The sequence below is a fragment of the Diceros bicornis genome, chromosome 27, assembly GCF_020826845.1.
Source record: "Diceros bicornis minor isolate mBicDic1 chromosome 27, mDicBic1.mat.cur, whole genome shotgun sequence".
Classification (NCBI taxonomy): Eukaryota; Metazoa; Chordata; class Mammalia; order Perissodactyla; family Rhinocerotidae; genus Diceros; species Diceros bicornis.
In genome coordinates this window covers 21,341,300-21,359,614 of record NC_080766.1, presented here as the reverse complement: position 1 = coordinate 21,359,614, position 18,315 = coordinate 21,341,300, and positions in this window count along the sequence as shown.

The window sequence follows — 18,315 nt, the reverse complement described above, 5'->3', positions numbered from 1 at the left end:
ACAAGCGGTGCATCGGTGCACGCCAGGCATCCGAACCTGGGCCACCAGCAGCAGAGCATGCACTTAACCACTACGCCACGGGGCCAGCCCCTATTTTGGGAATCTTTATTCTGTTTCATGAATCTACTTTTTTATCTTTATGACAATACCACACTATGATAATTACTTGAAGTCCAATAGTGTTTGTCTCCTAATATGTTTTACTTCAAAGTTGTTTTGACTTTTCAAGGTACTTTGTGTTTCTAAATATATTTTAAAATCAGGTTTCTAATTTCTACAAAATTCTTGCTATTTTCCTTATATTTGTTTCTCTGTACATAACATTTTTTTTCTTTAGCTGTTTTTAAGATTTTCATGTTATCACTTGTTTTGAACAAATTGATGATAATGTGCCTTTGTGTAGTTTTATTTGTTTTTTAATGTTTCTTGTGCTTGGGTTTCATTGAGCATTGTTAATTTATGAGTTTATAATCTTTTACCATAGAATATTTTCAGCCATTATATTTTTCAATACTTTTTATTTCTCCCTCCACTCTTCCACTCTCCTTTGGGAATTAAAACTATAGGTGCATGAGGAACCCTGAGGTTGCTCCAATGTTTATTAACATTCTTTTTTCCTTGTTTTTCCTTTTTGATGTTTCCTATTGCTATATGTTCAACTTCACTAAACTTTTCTTCTGCAATATTTAATCTGCCATTAAATTCTTTCAGTGTATTTCTCATTTCACACATTTTTTCTCTAGAAATTTAAGATGGGTCTTTTTTATATCTTCTATGTATCTATTTAACTTTTTTAAAATATGGAATATGGTTATAACAACTCTTTTATTTATTTTTACACTATTTTTAACATCTGTGTCAGTTCTAGAATAGTTATATTTTCCAGCTTCATTGCAAGTCCTTTAAATTTTGATTAGATACTTGACATTGGAAATTTACCTAGTTGTGTGCAGAATAAATTTTTATTCCTGCAAGTACTGTTTTTGTGTGTGTGTTTGTGAGAAAGACTAGCCCTGAGGTAACATCTGATGCCAATCCTCCTCTTTTTGCTGAGGAAGATTGACCCTGGGCTAACATCTGTGCCCATCTTCCTCTACTTTATATGGGATGCCTCCACAGCATGGCTTGATAAGTGGTGCATCAGTCTGCACCCAGAATCCCAGCCTGCGAACCCTGGGCCACCAAAGCAGAGCATGCGCACTTAACCGCTGCACCACCAGGCAGGCTCACCTACAAGTATTCTTGATCTTTGTTCTGGGACTTGATTAAGTTACTTGGCAAAATTTGATCCTTTCAGGTCTTGCTTTTCAGTTTTATTAGGTGTGACGGGAGCAGTGTTTTGTCCAAGACTGAATATTCCCCACTACCAAGGCAAGCTTCTTCTGTGTACTCTATCCAATATCCCACAGATTAAAAGTCTTTTCCATCTTGATGGTGTAAACAGGTACTTTCGTTGGTCCTGTCTAAAGGCTGAGTTACCTTTTCCTCCAATCTTTTAGGTTAATTTGTTCTATGACCTAGGGTACATTTGTTCTTCATATAAGCTAATTTGTACTCTGCTTAATTCTCAAGGTAGAACTTCTTTAGATTTCTGGTTTCTCTCTCTGCAGGACTCTGTCCTCTCCAATATTTGGTCCTGTGAACTCTAGCTGCCTTGGTCTCCAGATTCTCAGCTCCATTTCTTCAACTCACAGAGTGCATTGGGCATCACATGGGTTTGTTCCCATCCCTGTGCTATGGCTGGAAACTCCCACAGCAGGAAGCTGGGCCAATGATAAGACTCATGTCATTCATCTCATATCTAAAGGGATTACTTTCGTTTATTGCCTTGTGTACAGCATCTTAAAAATATCACTGGAACATAAGAGAAAAACTAGACTTCTTGTCAACAATCTCATAGTGGCATTGGAGTGACTTAACAAACATCTCTAGGTGGCTACTCTGATAAAGCAACACGGACTTTGGCTTTGAGTTACTAGGGATTTCCTGTACAGTCTAGAAATTCCATAACCACCTCTAGATAACTGAGAATGTTATGCAAATTATATGTTTGTAACAAACAAAGCTAAGCACATTCTTCTTATGTGCTGTCTGCTGGATGCTACATGGCCCACATTTTAAGTCAGATTTCTCTAAACATAACCTTCAAATATGCTAAAAAGTATCCTGCTGTTTTCCTGTGATAGAGTTTCAGAAAGTTAATTTTACTTCACTACTTGTATCCATCATATTTGGAAATACCTCCTCTACATAATCTGTAATGCATCCATAATATTGAATGTGACCTTAAACAATTTAAACTCCAGTACCACCTTTCACTATGTATTGTGTGCCAATTTATCAGTGATAATGAAAAATATTACCTGGAAATACCAATACCCTTATCTAAATTGTATTTTGTAGCATAAAATATAATTTTATTAGTGATTTTTCAGTGGATCAAAAGATTGAGGAGGTGGAATGTTTATGAAACCTGAACAGAGTTTCCATTTTACCCTTCACATTCATTGACAAGATGTCTTTGACTTATAAATAATCTTCTTTCATTTTTTAACAATGATGGAGCATGAGAAAAGAATAGATTTCAGAGATATTTAAAAGATCATTAAATTACTGTGGAGGATGAGAAAGATTAAATATAGGATAGCTCCTGAGTGTCTGTCATAGGCAAGGGATAAATGAAGTTTATTAGTATTTGTGGGATGGTTAGGAGAAGAGATTTTGAATTTATAGATAGATCAAAACAACCACACAGACAAAAAAAAACTCACTTATTTTATGTTATGCACTTAATGTATAATTATTGGGTAAAAGAATGAGTACATGTGACGAATCAACTTCTCTGGGAAAATAAGGAGATATTATTTTCAATCAACTCATTTATGGAATTTACTCTACATTTTTCATTTCATTTATTTGGCAAATATTCATCAACAATCCATCCATTCCCAGGAAGGTACTTCTATTCTATGTGCTGGAAATACACCACTTTTAATTGAAAAAGAATTGTATAAGCCACATATAAAACTTACTGTTCCTTTCCTGAGTTAACAAGTAAAAACCTTATTTAAAAACAAAAACATTATTAGCTTTCTAACTTAAGCTTTAAGCCAGGATCTAGTTGTAATTTTTTTTCTCGCTATTTCACAGAAAATACAATCCTTTTAAATAATGGTTATAGCCTAAATCATTATACTTCTCAATTTCTAAATTTCAGTTAACTGCCTTGTTTTACTCCCTGCCTTTGCAATGTGCCTAATCGTATGACTTTTGTCAAAGACATAGAAAAAAATTCCTGACTGTCAAGAATGTGGTGGAAAATTTACAAAATAAATTGTATGTGAGGGAATATTATCCCAGTATATATTTAATGATGTACTAGCAAAGTGTCAATCTTGGCTCCATGTTCTTGAAAGTAGTATTTCAAAGAGTTAGAGACTAGTTATTAAAAATGCAATAAGAGAAAAGAATACATAAGCAATGAATCTTGGTATTTCATTTTTTCATGTGTGTGCACATGCATGCATGTGTTAGAGAAGAATAGAATATTCAGACACTTGAGGGAATGGAAAAATAAAATGCTATTTGTACTAGTTTCCCATTGCTGATGTAACAAATTATGACAAAACTAGTGGCTAAAAGCAACATAAATTAATTTTCTTACGCGTTTTGGAGGTCAGAAGTCTAAAATCAGTCTCAGTGGGCTAAAATCAAGAGCTCAACTGCATTCTTTTCTTAGGCTCTAGAGGAGAATTCCTTTCCATGATTTTTCCAGCTTCCAGAGGCTGCTGGCATTCCTTAGCTCATGGTCCCTTCCAGCATTTGCATCACTCTGACCTCTGCTTATGTCATCAAGTCTCTGTTTCTGACTTTAATCCCACTACCTCTCTTTTATAAGGCCCCTTGTGATTATATTGGCCCACTTGGATAACCCAAGATAATCTCACCATCTCAAGATATTTAGTGTAATCACATCTGCAAAATTCCTTTTATGTAAGGTAACATATTCATAGGTTCTGGAGATACGGACATGGATGTCTTTGAGGGGCCATTATTTAGCCTACCATGTAATACTATTAATGCAAATTCAGATAAATTTCTTTCCAAATATTTCTGTTGGTCACTGGAAATATTAGAAGCACAACTACATGCTTAAATGCAGATATTTTATGCAACTGTAGTATATGTGTTTTACAAATGCATATACATTATACGTAAATAAGAGATTTTTACCTAACTATAAGAAAGCAGGAGGATTATTCAATTATTGCTTGAAGTGATTCAGAAAGGAAATATAAGCTGTGAGGCTTTTTCCCAAGACAGTCACCATTGGCGGTACGTTAAGATGTTTTTATGGGAATTGTTTACTTTCATATACTGACTCTCAAGCAACAATATTTATGCTGGAATTCAAAATCAAATATAATTCCTCAACTCCATTATTTATTTGAAATAAGAAAAATATATTGGCTTATTTTTCTCTTCCTACTAGCAATAAATTGGTTATGAAAAATCACATTTTCTAAAGGAATAAAGAATTTAATCAAAATAATTATGGCTCATTTGCATATAAATCATATTTAATTGTATAGTTGCAAATATAACAGTGCTATATTTTATTTTAAAATCAGGTGAGACTAAAAATTTTGTTCATCTTTTGACCTTCCCTGAAAGGCTTTGAAAAATAAAAATAAAGGGAGAAACTTTAACAGTTTCTGCTGAAACTAATTCTAGTCATGTCAGTCCAGCTTCAGGTATCATTGTTTTTAAGATTATGTTATAAACAGATACTGTTTTAGTAAGTTTGGGCTGCTATAAAAAGTACCTTAGCCTGGATGGTTTCAATAACAAGCATTTATTTCCCACAGTCCTAGGAAATCCAAGCTCAAGGTTCAGGCAGATCTGGCGTCTGGTGAGAGCACTTTGCCTGGTTTGCAGATGGCTGTCTTCTTCTGTATCCTCACATGGGGGAGAGCTGAGAGTGATCATCTCTCTTGTGTCTCTTCTTATAAGGGCACTAATCTCATTCATGAGGGCTCCATCCTCCTGAGAAGATTACCTCCCAAAAGCTCCACCTCCAAATCCCATTAGGAATTTAGGCTTCAACATATGAACTTTGGGAAGACACAAATGTTTAGTCCATAGCAGATAGTGTTTTCAAAAACTTCACATCTAACTGAAGAGACAAAATAACCTAAAATCATTTCAGACTAGGTAATATTAATTATTATTATTTTTTTTTGGTGAGGAAGATTGTCCCCCAGCTAACATCTGTGCCCATCTTCCTCTGTTTTGTATGTGGGACACCACCACAGCATGGCTTGATGAGTAGTGTGTGTCCCCGACTGGGATCTGAACCTGCGAAGTCCAGGCTGCCGAGGCAGAGAGTGCAAACTTAACCACTATGCCACCAGGCCAGCCCCATAGTTAACCATAGGTTAAACTACATGATATGGATTTTTTCCATAAGTCAAAGACAATCGAATAATGACAGTTTCATAAAGTTCACTCTAATGCAGTAGGAATAAAAAAGAAAAGGAGAGAGATGAGCAAAGTATCTTGGATAAATTAGAATATAAATTCCCAGTTTCTTTATCAGTTCCTTCTCCTTTTTTCACAAAATCTATAGCACATCTTCTTGATAGTATAAAGCCACAAGAATGAAAACAGTACAATGCAGCCAAAAGAATCAAGGAATTGTAAACACTCCTGGGGAAATTGATAATTTATTGTGAAAAAAATCAAGTTATACATTATACCATATATTTTTTTCTAAATGGATTAAAGAACAATATAAAAAATTAATAATGGAACATGAGAAAATATAGTGATTATTTTCTTAGGTATAAAAAATGGAGCAATGTAGATGAAAAAATCCACGTGACTACATAAAAACATACTGGTGTTGAAATATCATAAACAAAATTAAATATAAAAAGCATATAATGTGTCATAAACACAACAAAAGTTAATAAATTTAATTCTTAAAGACTTATGGAAATCAATAAGGAAATACCAATAATCACATAGATAAATGAATTGTCTTAAATCCATTGAGTAGCAACAAGGTAGTGTATATGTATGTTTTTTTTAAATGGGCCAAAGTCCTCAATGGATAGCGCGTGCACACACATGCACACACACAGTAAAATGCAAATAACTAACCATAAGAAAAACGTTCTTGGTAATAAGTGAAATGCAAATTGGAAACAGGAATATATAAATATTTTTAAATCCACAATGCATAACATTGTTTTGTTTAACTTTCGTAAAGTTTATACTGTAGCAAGAAAATGAACGTCAACCACGCTCATAATAAAACTGTGATGTTCCTGGTAGAATATCAACAATGGTGTTTACAGAATATACACAAGACCACATCATAGGTGCAAAATGACTATCAATCCTTTCTCCATAATTGTTGCTGGTTTCTTACAAAGGATATTCAAAGCCCCGCTTCATTCCCCCCACCTCCTTAACAAAAATAACACAGACAATCAGCTGTTAACTCTTCATCCTTCTTGCTGGCATCTGGAACAGCCTTTAAGTTCCTGATTCTTCCCAGAATAATCCAACCCATATGCAAACTCTACAAATGTCTTCTCTCCAGTCGTCTTTTCAGAGAAGTCCCAGGATTCCTCTGCTGTGTGCTAGCTCTTCATGCAGCAAGTTAAATAAATCTAATTTAGTTTAGCTACAAGAGTGTTCCTATGGTCTTGGCGGTGGGCTTCTATAGTAGGGCTTGTTCTGTACGTTTATTTCCAGCAGAGGAATACTTACAAACTTTAGATTATTTAGCATATGCAGGGAGGAAGGAAAATGGAATAAGATGTTAGGGATTTAGCTCTATCTGTTTTTTGTTTTTGTTAAATTCAATAATATATATCTGAAGTAAATATGTAAAAAAGAAAATCATTGTTGAATATTCAAAATCTGGTTGGTGGATACGTGAGAGTTTGTCATAGTGTTCTTTACACCATTCTATATATTTGAAATAATCCTCAATATGTCGGATAGTGGGCATATGCTCTCTGCCATTTTACCTGTAAACTTAGAAACCGTTTATTTGAAGGAAGAAAGAAGGTGCCTATACCACAGGTAGCCACTTTTTACCTATTTGGTAATTATGAAGTCTTTTAACTTATGGGTTGAAAATTCTCCCCATAAGAGTAATTGTAGGCTAGTAGGTAACTGGCAGAATGCTTTAGATCTTCTAAAATGACAGAGTAAGGCAAAGCTGAGATATATCTTAAAAGAAAATACAAACATCAGTGCCAAGACCATGCATGGCACCCAGCAAGCATTTAGGAAATATTGCAGAGGAAGTCATAAGGGAGAAGAAAAAGAGACATTACTAAAAAGGAGTAAGAGAGATTGTGATGCGTGCTGAGCAGTGTAATTGGGAGCTGTTGCTGAGAGCACAGCAAAGTAAGTCCATCTGAAGCGACATGAATTGTGTCATTCTTAAACCTTAGTTTTATAGTTCGTTTTTTGAACAAGTTTATAGTAAATCTATCCTGATTATGGTTCATTAGCATTTGGTTGCTTTTGGATTTTGAATGTGCTTTATTTTTCTTTTAATTTTGACTTAATCACATAGATTTCAGACAATTAAGTTTAAATATTAATGTTAAATAATTGGTGGGAAAAAATCAGTTTTATGAAGTACTAAATTTTTTAATTAAAAAAATTTACTAAATACATAGTTGAATTACTTCCTATAGGACAGTCCAAAGAAATAATATCTCAGGAAAATCACTCTTAAAATATATATATTTAATTACACAAACAAGGTAAAATATTACTGAAATATAAGTTTCAAAAAAATAAAGATAAAGATGATTTCTTTTGACTACCATCTTTGTTGCCAGTCTCCACAGCAGCTATACCTACCCTTGTTCTTTGGGTATTTGTCTTTCAGGTACGTTTTCCAAGCATTCACTTCCATAAATCATGTGTGTCCGGGTACTATATACAAACTTAGTCATATATAGCTATATAGCACAATAGCATTAAAAACTAAGACCATTCAAATTAAAATGAGTACTATTCAACTATCAGCCTTGACATGGCTTTCTTGCCCAAGAAGATGAAGTTGTAAATAATTATTGTTTGTTTCAAGAAATTTCTGAAACTCTCTTTATCTGAACAGATTATCACTAGCTTTCATGGGGTGATAGCCCCCTTCTCTAAACAATGAAGTGTCCGTCTAGCCTTATCAAATGACTGTTCATTCTTTAAGTCTTACTTCAAAATGCTCATCTTGCTATGTCTACCCATTTTAAGCTATTGTATCTTTTATTTGCCCAAACCCAATCAGGCCTGTATTTTGGAAGGCCCACTTTAAAGAAGATCCTGTAAACTTTATGAATATCCCATGTTTGACCTCCCCTTTTCAAGATCCTACTAAGAATCTGTCAAGGTAATGGTTTCATTCACTATAATTGGTAATAAAGTTGACTTTCCTTGGCTAATAGGTTTTTTATTTTTTTGTTTTCTGTGGGGTCAGGGGTGAGGGGTTCTTTTCAGGGAGTCAACAATCAACAATCTGAACGTCCAGTGAGATCCAATGAAAACCTCCCTGTCATCATGGCCTGAGATCTTTACCTCAGAAACACCACACTTCTCTAAGGGTTTTTTTGAACATACCACTCAGGGATCTCCCCAGTCAAGGCAGGGGAGCGCGTCTTGCATTGACCCTAGTCTCTATTTATTTTTGTTGAGCTCCTCCAATGTGAAGTTCATTTCTACTTTTAGGAATAAAGAATACTTCTTAAAGAATTCTTTGATTATCTAAACAAATTTGAAATGTTTTATTCTTGGTGGAAACCTGCCTCATTAACTAACAACCCTACATTTTGTGCTTGTCTGTCCTCACCAACTTTGTTGTGAATCTATAAGAACAAGTTTATAGGAATTAGGATGGGTGCAGGCAACAAGAAATCCATCTTCAACACCACTCTGAGGGCGAGTGTTTTCAGGGGTCTCCTCAGATCAGCATCCCTATAGCATTTTTTCTGAATCCGATATCAAAGGCTTATGAGAACATTCTTCAGTCTTGTCTTATTTTGTTGATGGCAGTCTGATGCTGATAGAGATCTCTTCTACACACTTTCCATCTTTTGGGATTCACAGATTGTTGTGTTTGAGATTTAAAACAACCAGCCCTTTGTTTGGGAGCCCAAGACGTAAGGTCACAAACAAAATTTGAGCCAACCATTGCCAAACTCGCAGAGGTCTGATTCAGTCTAAGTGTGCATCACTTGTTGACTAGACTTGGGTTCATTAAATATATTCACATTATAACCCGCATTTGCATATAAGTCTTTCACCAGGTAATTTAAGTTCCTAGTGACTACTTTGAGGAATTTTTTGATATGAACATTTTTTTTTCCCATTTGAAAGGCATTTTAGAACAAAAAGGTGGCCAAATATCCAATTGTTCTTGTATTTACCTTGGTATGAAGAAGGTTCCAAAAAAACACAGATTCCAAAATTGCTTTCTTGAGATTCATTAGCCAAAACAAATAAAAAATGTGAAAAACTTACAGCCATTATTTTACTATTCCTCTTTCCCCACCGTATGCTCTTTATTTCCCTCTGCTTCTACTTTTCATTTTTTCCTAGTTCCATTCCTTCCTAGGTGGCCAGAAAACCTTAAATTTCAATTATCTGTTGAAGCAAAACTCCATCAGAACAGGAAAAGTCCCTCAGAAATTATTATAAGCTGTGGTCTCAACTAACAGCCCTTGTGAGAGACTTTCCAACTCCTAAAAAAGACAAATTTGGAATAGTTCTGGGACTATAAAAGGAGGTCTCCCAGTTCTATGTCTATTAGTGTGTATGTCTGTGGGGATCTCAGATGCAAAGAATTATATGGGAAAGACATGAATAGGAAGAACTGATCATGTGTTAAGAGACCTCACACTGCATTGTATAAAAAAACCAGAGGAGTTTAGGAAAGTTGTAGACAAGGTTTTTTTAGAGGCTACCTCTGACTTCTTTTCTGTGAAACTAGGTTAGTCTATAATTCAGTTCTATAAATCAGCAGTCAGCAAACTTTTTCCATAAGGGGCCAGATAGTAAATAATTAAGGCTTTGTGGACCATATGGTCTTTGCTACAACTAATAACTCCACTGTTGTAGAGAGAAAGCAGACATAGACAAAACAAATCAATGGGCATGACTCTATTCCAGTAAAAATTTGTTTTCAAAAAAAGGCACAGGTATAGTTGGAAAAACCCCTGTTCTAAGCTAATGAAGGGTAGGCCCGTTGGACACTTCAAGGATAGCCTGAGTAGATGGCATCCAGAAGACCCTGAAGCAGATATGATCTACTTTCCCTTATTTTTTATGAATGGACTCTTTGCAGCAATAGGGAATTTAATAGGCAAGCGAACGCTGGAATGGAAAACAGCCCCATGGCCGGATTTCCAACCCCTGGCTGAACATTTTGAAAAAACTTCAGAACAAAAAAAAAATAAGACACAAAATAAATTGATAGCCTTGTAGATGAAATAACCAGGTGTTCCTACCCCAGTCTTTGAACATCAGAGTAGGGAACCTCTTGATAAAGATACTTGGAGAGAATATAAGCTAAAAGGATATTGAAAAAAACAGCTATCATCTATTAGTCAAGAAACTGAAGGAAAAAAAATACGAAAAATGAAGGTCCTCTGAGTGGAAAGAAAGCACTCAATTCCCCATTTTACCCTTAAACTCACAAGGAGCACTTTTTTTCTAAATATTAAAGGACAATTTTGAAAATTTTGACTGATTCTGGCACATTTAAAATTAACCCTTTCCCACTGTCACAGCTTCTTCCTTGAAGTCAACAAATTGTTGGAGTTATGAGAATCTCCAAAAATTCCCAGCATTCCTTATCTCTCTGTTCATCATTCACATCTTTACCTAAGGAACATTCTTTTCCCTTTGTGACAACACAAGGGCTAATTTAGTAGGAAGGAATCTAATGTGCAACTGTGCAGAGAAAATTCCCATGTTAAATCTCCACTGATGACCTCTTCCCTAAAGTCCCTGAGGAGTTCCTATTCAAAATGAGATCACAGGCAATTGGGCTATTGACTTAATGATACCTTTGTTCCTAAATCATTCTGAGGATAAAAATTTCAAGGAGTTCCTGGATTCTTATTCACAAAAGTTCTACTAGTATTGGTAGAATTATTGGGATATTTTGATTCTTTCAGCCAAAAACCCAATGAACGTGGATATAGATTTGTTCAGGACCTCAGGTCCGTAAATGGAAAATTTATTTTCTCTTTCCCTTTAGTACCAAACCCAAATACTCTTCTTTTCAGTGTTTCATGAGGCTACATGTTTTACAGTGTGTATATTCTGCCTTATTTGGTGTTCCTTAAATCAAAGTTATTTAATACTGGTTGGCCTTTTCTTGGAAAAAATTACCAATACATACCTGGACAATTACGCCCCAGTGGTTTGCTGAGGCACCCTCCTACTTACACAATCTGCATCAGACATTAAGGACCAAGAGAATTTAATGTAGGTCAAAAAATTACAGTATTGATCAGAAGGTATTTGTTTTTAGTCCATGGCCATATCACCCTGCACGCACCTGATCTCATCTGTTTTCATTTTAAATTAGATATATTGTCAAAACTACTTCCTTCCTTTGTGAGTTAGAGAAAAATGTGGTTGATTTTTTTCGCCAGTTGCTCCCGATTGAGGACGTAGACTGGTACATTACTGAGCATGATATTTATCGGGAAGGATTTGTGTTATTGTAGAAGACCTTGCTCACAGGAAATTGAGAGTTCACACAATGTGAGAAGGGAATGCAAGCCTGAATTTTTCTCCCCACGCCATGAAAGGAAACACTGCAGTAGAGCATGAGAGGAGTGTGGGATTAGATTGTGGGTTCTAGCTTGTGGAAGATGCCTTGCAGTCTAGGGAATTGTTACATCTGATACACAGAAACCAGACTTATTCTGAGGTAGCAAGGATAGGGGAGAGTGGAGTTTGATTTTACCTGAGAAAATGGACATTCCTTTCACCAAAGATTCAAGATTTCAGAGGGAGGAAGGTAGCAGACTTTGGGCTGAAGGAGAAAGGGATTTTCTCCTGTCCCTGAAGATAAAAGGCAGGTGGGCTCAGACCATGTTGCTTTGTGGGGATCAATGGGTCCTTCACAACGTGGAGTTCAGCAAGGGGTTCTGATATCAGTTATGAGTCGATAGTTCTAAAAATAACTACTTTTTATTCCCTTAAGATGACAATTTATCATTTATTCCTAATTTTTTTTTGGCTGTTTGTTCTTCTGTTTTTAAATTACAATCCAGTGCTGGCTGAGTTTTCAGGAATTAAGAGATGGAAAGAGGTAGTTTATATCCAGCCTTGGAGAAAAGCATCATGAAGGTAAATGGTGCAGACTTGAGAATTTAAAACATAACAAGAAGTGATCAGTAGAAGATAGGAATAGCTCTAGTGTGGAGTACACTGAAGCTCAGCTGATGTGAATCAATAAGGATAATATGTGAAATAGACAAGCATCCTTTCTAGAATCCAAGAAATCACTGGAGAAGGTAATGGGAGAAGACTGGACTTCTTGTGAAAATGGATAGATGTTTGCCACTAGGCTGTTTCTCATATATGCAAACTTTTTTTTTTTTTAATGGAGCCTGATTCTTTTTTTTTTTTTTCAGGGAAGCATCCGCCCTGAGCTAACATCTGTTGCCAATCTTCCTCTTTTTTTTTCAATTCTCCCCAAAGCCGCAGTACATGGTTGTATATCCTAGTTGTAAGTCCTTCCAGCTCTTCCATGTGAGCCCCTGCCATAGCATGGCAACTGACAGATAGGTGGTGTAGTTCTGTGACTGGGAAATGAACCCAGGCTGCTGAAGAGGTGACAGCACTGAACTTTAACCACTAGGCCATTAGGTCTGTCTCTGTGCAAATTTTATATACACGACTTATTATAAGTGGAAGAAATGTAAACTGGTAATTCAGAAATATTTATGAGACATCAATGAGAATTTAGCTTTAATGACAAAATTAAGAAACTGGTTTTCATTTGAACAGAACTTATCCCTCTTCTCTCCCATCAGTGTAGATGATAAGATGAATGTTGAATGGCTCTGAATGGCATAATTGCAGGTTTAATTTTGTAATTTTCAGATAGTTTTGAATTACATCAAGTGTTTAGTGGCACACTGAATAATATACCCTGTCTCATTCTTTGGATATGTCAGATGTATTTTATGAAGATATTATAACATAATTACATATTTTATAATGTGTTTCCACTTTGTTTATGCATGAAATATAAACAGGTCTACACATTGAAGCATTTACAATTCAAATATTTAAGCATAACTATATAAATATACAAAGCAGAATTCAAAGAAAGATTAGAACTTTATGGAAGAAAATTATTTAAACAGAAATTTACTGTGAAATATTCAAGTGAACTGTCATAGTGAACTTCAATGATGATGTATGTTTTTTGGTTTATTAGAATTGTGTTGCAGTTTTCACTATAATTAAGAAATTTCTTTTTGTATGAAGCATTACATTCTAATTATATTTTTATATTATATTTCTTAGGTGATTGATTTGACTTATATTTCAGCATATAATTTTTAGAATAAGTTAAAGGCCTTCTTCATGGCAGTTAAATATTTGACTGAAGAAAAGTAACCTGTGCTGTAATCAAAATGCTTTTACCTGTTTTTTTCAATTATATTTTCATCTTGCAAGTTTGCTTTTACTTTTCTTTTAAAACTTCTATTTCACTTGAATTACTATACCATTAAAAGTCCTATAATTTTATAACATTAAGTCATTCTTACTTGTGGTTTTCTCTTACTCCTAGGATATAGTTCTGTGTGTTCAAACTAAAAGCCTGGGATATGTAACAGGGCCTTCCTCCTAGGTAGTACCTAAAATCCAATATTTTTACCCCAACTCTTTCAGTTGGCTAAAATCTCTGCTCTTTCTTGTTTTCTCAGCTGCCCCTCTTGAGTAGAGAAATAACTTGAGGATAAAAATGGTGCCAAATATTGAGCTCCACTCTCTGGAACATCCTCTTCCCTTTGGAATCTTAGTCCTATGATTCTTTGATTCCTTGAAAATTCTCCAATGTCGTCAAAGAGATTTTTGTTTTTAATATTTTAACAAGCATTTTTAATAGTTCTCAACGGACTGCTTAACCTGAAACAAACATTGTGGGAAGCTGCTTATAAAATATCTCCCAGGGGCCGGCCTGGTGGCCTAGTGATTAAGTTCGCATGTTCCACTTCTGCAACACAGGGTTCGCGGTTTGGATCCTGGGCGCAGACCTATGCACGGCTCATCAAACCATGCTGAGGCGGCGTCCCACAAAGAGCAACTAGAAGGATGTACAACTATGACATACTACTATCTACTGGGGCTTTGGGGAGAAAAAAAAGGAGGAAGATTGGCAACAGATGTTAGCTCAGGGCCAATCTTCCTCAAAAAACAAAAAATCTCCCAGTGATTTACAACTTATGGTATTCTCTTCTTTGAGTTAATATCCTCACTTTGTGGGTGGGTTGCTCTAAACAAATAGAATACATAAAAAGGACAGGATGTAACTTCTGAGGTTAGGTTATAAAAGACTGTGACTTCTCTCACACTGGTACACTTTCTCTCTTGCTGGCACTCTCTCTTACACTCTCTATGCTTGGCCACTCTGGTGAAGCAAGCTGCCGTGTTGGGGAGGCACATGTGGTAGGGAATTGAAGATGGACTCCAGCAAACAGCCAGTAAGGAACTGAGGACCTTGGTCCAACAATCCATGAGGAATTGAATCTTGCCAAAACCATGTCAGCGAGCTTGGACATGGATCCATCCCCAGCCAAGGATTGAGAAGACAACAACTCTGGCCAATACCTTGATTTCAGCCTGTGAGAAACCCTGAAGCAAAGGACCCAGATCAGCCATATCCAATTTCTTGACATAACAGGAATTGTGAGAACACGCATATGTAATATTTTTAAGCTATTAAACTGTGGAGTAATTTGTTATGCAACAATGGATAAGTAATATACTGATACATAATTTTTGGAAGGGAAACTCAGAGAATTCCAAATTTTAAAACCTCTCCTAATTAGTTAAGTCTTGTCCAATAGTCCCCTCTCGCCATGTTTGAGTTTTTCTGCACTTGAGGATGTTTGCTTGTTATTTAATTATTTAAACATTAATTGAGAGTAATATTCTTGTTTCATGTTTGGTTTTTTTCCTCCCTCAGAATTTTGTGGGCATTGTTCTGTTATCTTGGGACTTTGAAAGCTGCTAATAAGAAATCTGAGGCCATGCTTATTTCTGCCTCTATGAACCATCAACCCACATAAAATCTTCCTTTCTTGATCTGCATTATTAAAAACTTCATATTTGAGCTCTACATGACAAGTCTTGCTGTTGAAAGTTCTCTATCATCTATCTATCTATCTATCTAAAATCTATGGTCTATCTATCTACCATGTATATAAATGTTGAATGTTATTTTCAGCTACACCTGCAGTTCTTATCATTCCAGGAAATTTCATATGTTAAACCTTAGCATACTTTTCTATTTGTTGAGTTCTTCCCACTTTTATTTTTCCTTTAAATTTATTGAGATTATCTTAAGCCTTTCATTCTCACTTATTTAACTTCATGTAGTGATAGTGTTTGGGTTCTCAATTTGTTTTCTAAAATTACCAATATCTCTTTCATGTCCATCAATTGTTCATTATCTAATCTTCGACTTTTATTTAATTGAATTTTTGTTTAATTTAAAAAGTTTCCAGGTTTAATGTATTTACAAAGAACTTTATTATCTTCCTTTTCCCCCTAGACTAGATTCTTTACATTCTTTTTATATGTGCGGTGATCTTTAAATTTCATATTTGCTCTGTATTTTTAAAACCTTTATTATGCTTGACATCATCAAATTTTACCAGATTGTCTATTATTATTGAATTAATTTTCCTTTACCCGCATTCCACCGTATATAATGCAATTTGATTCTTTTAGTTACAGTTTGATATTTCTATTCACTTTTCTGTAGCCTGAGGGTGGTGAGTAACTCAAATAAATTTTTGTCAATCTTTATTTTGTGTCTGTTCTTTCTCTAGTCATTTGTTAAATTCCCTGCACAAAACATTTTTTTCCAGACACTAGAAAGTGATTTGAATCCCTTTCCTCTGGCTTCAGATTTTTCCAATCTATATGAAGCCCTGTTGTTGTTGCTCTTTTCACAGAGTCCATGCCAAATATTTACTTGCACTGCCTGTCTCTTTACAGCAGTTGCCTCTTCTCCCCAATTATCAAGATAGGAAAAAGAAATTAAAAAATGCTCCCAGATGTTAGCAATAGATTTGAGGATAGTAATGAATACTTGGAAGATTTTCAACTCGGCACTAGATCATGGCATTTTAGTGTCATGCATGTTAGCAGTCTTTTGTTACAGACATTGAGGATTTCTTTCTTTTTTGTCCTCTTGCCGTAGCTTTTTACTTTATCCACATTAAACTTGTTGGTTTGCAGTTGGTCATTTTTTCGTTTCACTTTATTTTGTTTCATTCATGAGACTGTAACTGGAAATCCATGTATCATTTTTGAGATTCAGAAAAGAATAAAACTAAAAACACAACTAACCACAATACCTATGATAACTAATAAATAGGGATAAACTGCCTGTTTTTAATGAATAGGTATAAAAGGAAGATTTATAGTTCTTATTATTGAGTTTTCCTATCTATCCTAAGGATAGAGGTTTTACAAAAAAAAACTAAAAATAAATGTATTTTTTCTGGGCCGGCCCCGTGGCTTGGTGGTTAAGTGCACACGCTCCGATGCTGGTGGCCCGGGTTCGGATCCCGGGCGCGCACCGAGGCACCACTTCTCCAGGCACCACTTCTCCGTCCATGCTGAGGCCGAGTCCCACATACAGCAACTAGAAGGATGTGCAGCTATGACATACAACTATCTACTGGGGCTTTGGGGGGAAAAATAAATAAATAAAATCTTTAAAAAAAAAAATGTATTTTTTCTAAATTATTGAGCATTCCATGTGGTAGACTCTAGATTTAAATGTCAATCACAATTCATAGGAACTCTGGAATCTAAAATCAGTGCATATAAATTAAAATTTTCCAATTTCTCTTATTATTATTAAAGTATGCATACACAATGCATATAAAAATAATTAATCCGACATAAAAACTGTCATTCCAAGACATAACTGTGTAATTTCTTCTATTAAAGTTTGATGATTGATTACTATAATTAGATGAGTGTTTGACAAAAGCTACTTGAACAAATTATAGAAGAAAAGAAAATTATAACTCAGAAGTAATTTGAAAGGAAATTAAAACAAAATGAAAACCACTTTTTAATTGAAATTTTATAATTGATTGAGTTATCTCATTTGGCAACATTGGATCCTTTCTCATTAATTAGAAAAGCTCAAACATCCAATAGAAAGAGCCAATGACACTTCAAACAGTTAATAACAGTGACTTATTCAAATAGCAACTTGTAGAAGGTATTTCTAGGTCAAAAGACATTCATCAATGTCCCATTGTTCATTTTCAGGACAAAATGAAAAATAGAAGTCCACAATCATAATCCAATATCTTATAAATACTCATAGAGAGATGAAATGATATATTTATTTGGGAATGCAATATATTTGCATTTTAATTATTTAAAATTGAAATTATAAGTGTGCTACAGATGTTCTCTCAATTAGAATATTCAATTAATAGAACACATTAGTCAAGTGTTGTAGATAAACTGAATTGGGAGCAGTTGGAGTTTGAGCCTCACAACCTATGGATTTTATAGCTGTAGTAACAAGCTGATTCTCTGGCAAATGTAGTAGATATTTAGCAAATGTTTCACAATGAATACTAGTTAATGACTTAATTCTAAAGAACAAAACTAAGAAATTTAGTAGTAATAACTGTGGCAGCCATGTAATAAACACTTATTATGTTCTGAATTCTCAGTGAAGGGCAATGAATATAAATATCCATATCTATCTAGTCTATCATCTATGATTTACGTTCTTTCAACAACCCTGAAAGAGGCTTTCACAATCTATATTTTTTTTATTTATTTTTTTTGTGAGGAAGATCGGCCCTGAGCTAACATCTGCCAATCCTCCTCTTTTTTTTGCTGAGGAAGACTGGGCCTGGGCTAACATCCATGCCCATCTTCCTCTACTTTATATGAGATGCAGCCACTGCATGGCTTGACAAGCAGTGTGTCAGTGTGCGCCAGGGATCCGAACCGGCGAACCCCCGGCCGTCGCAGGGGAGCACGTGCACT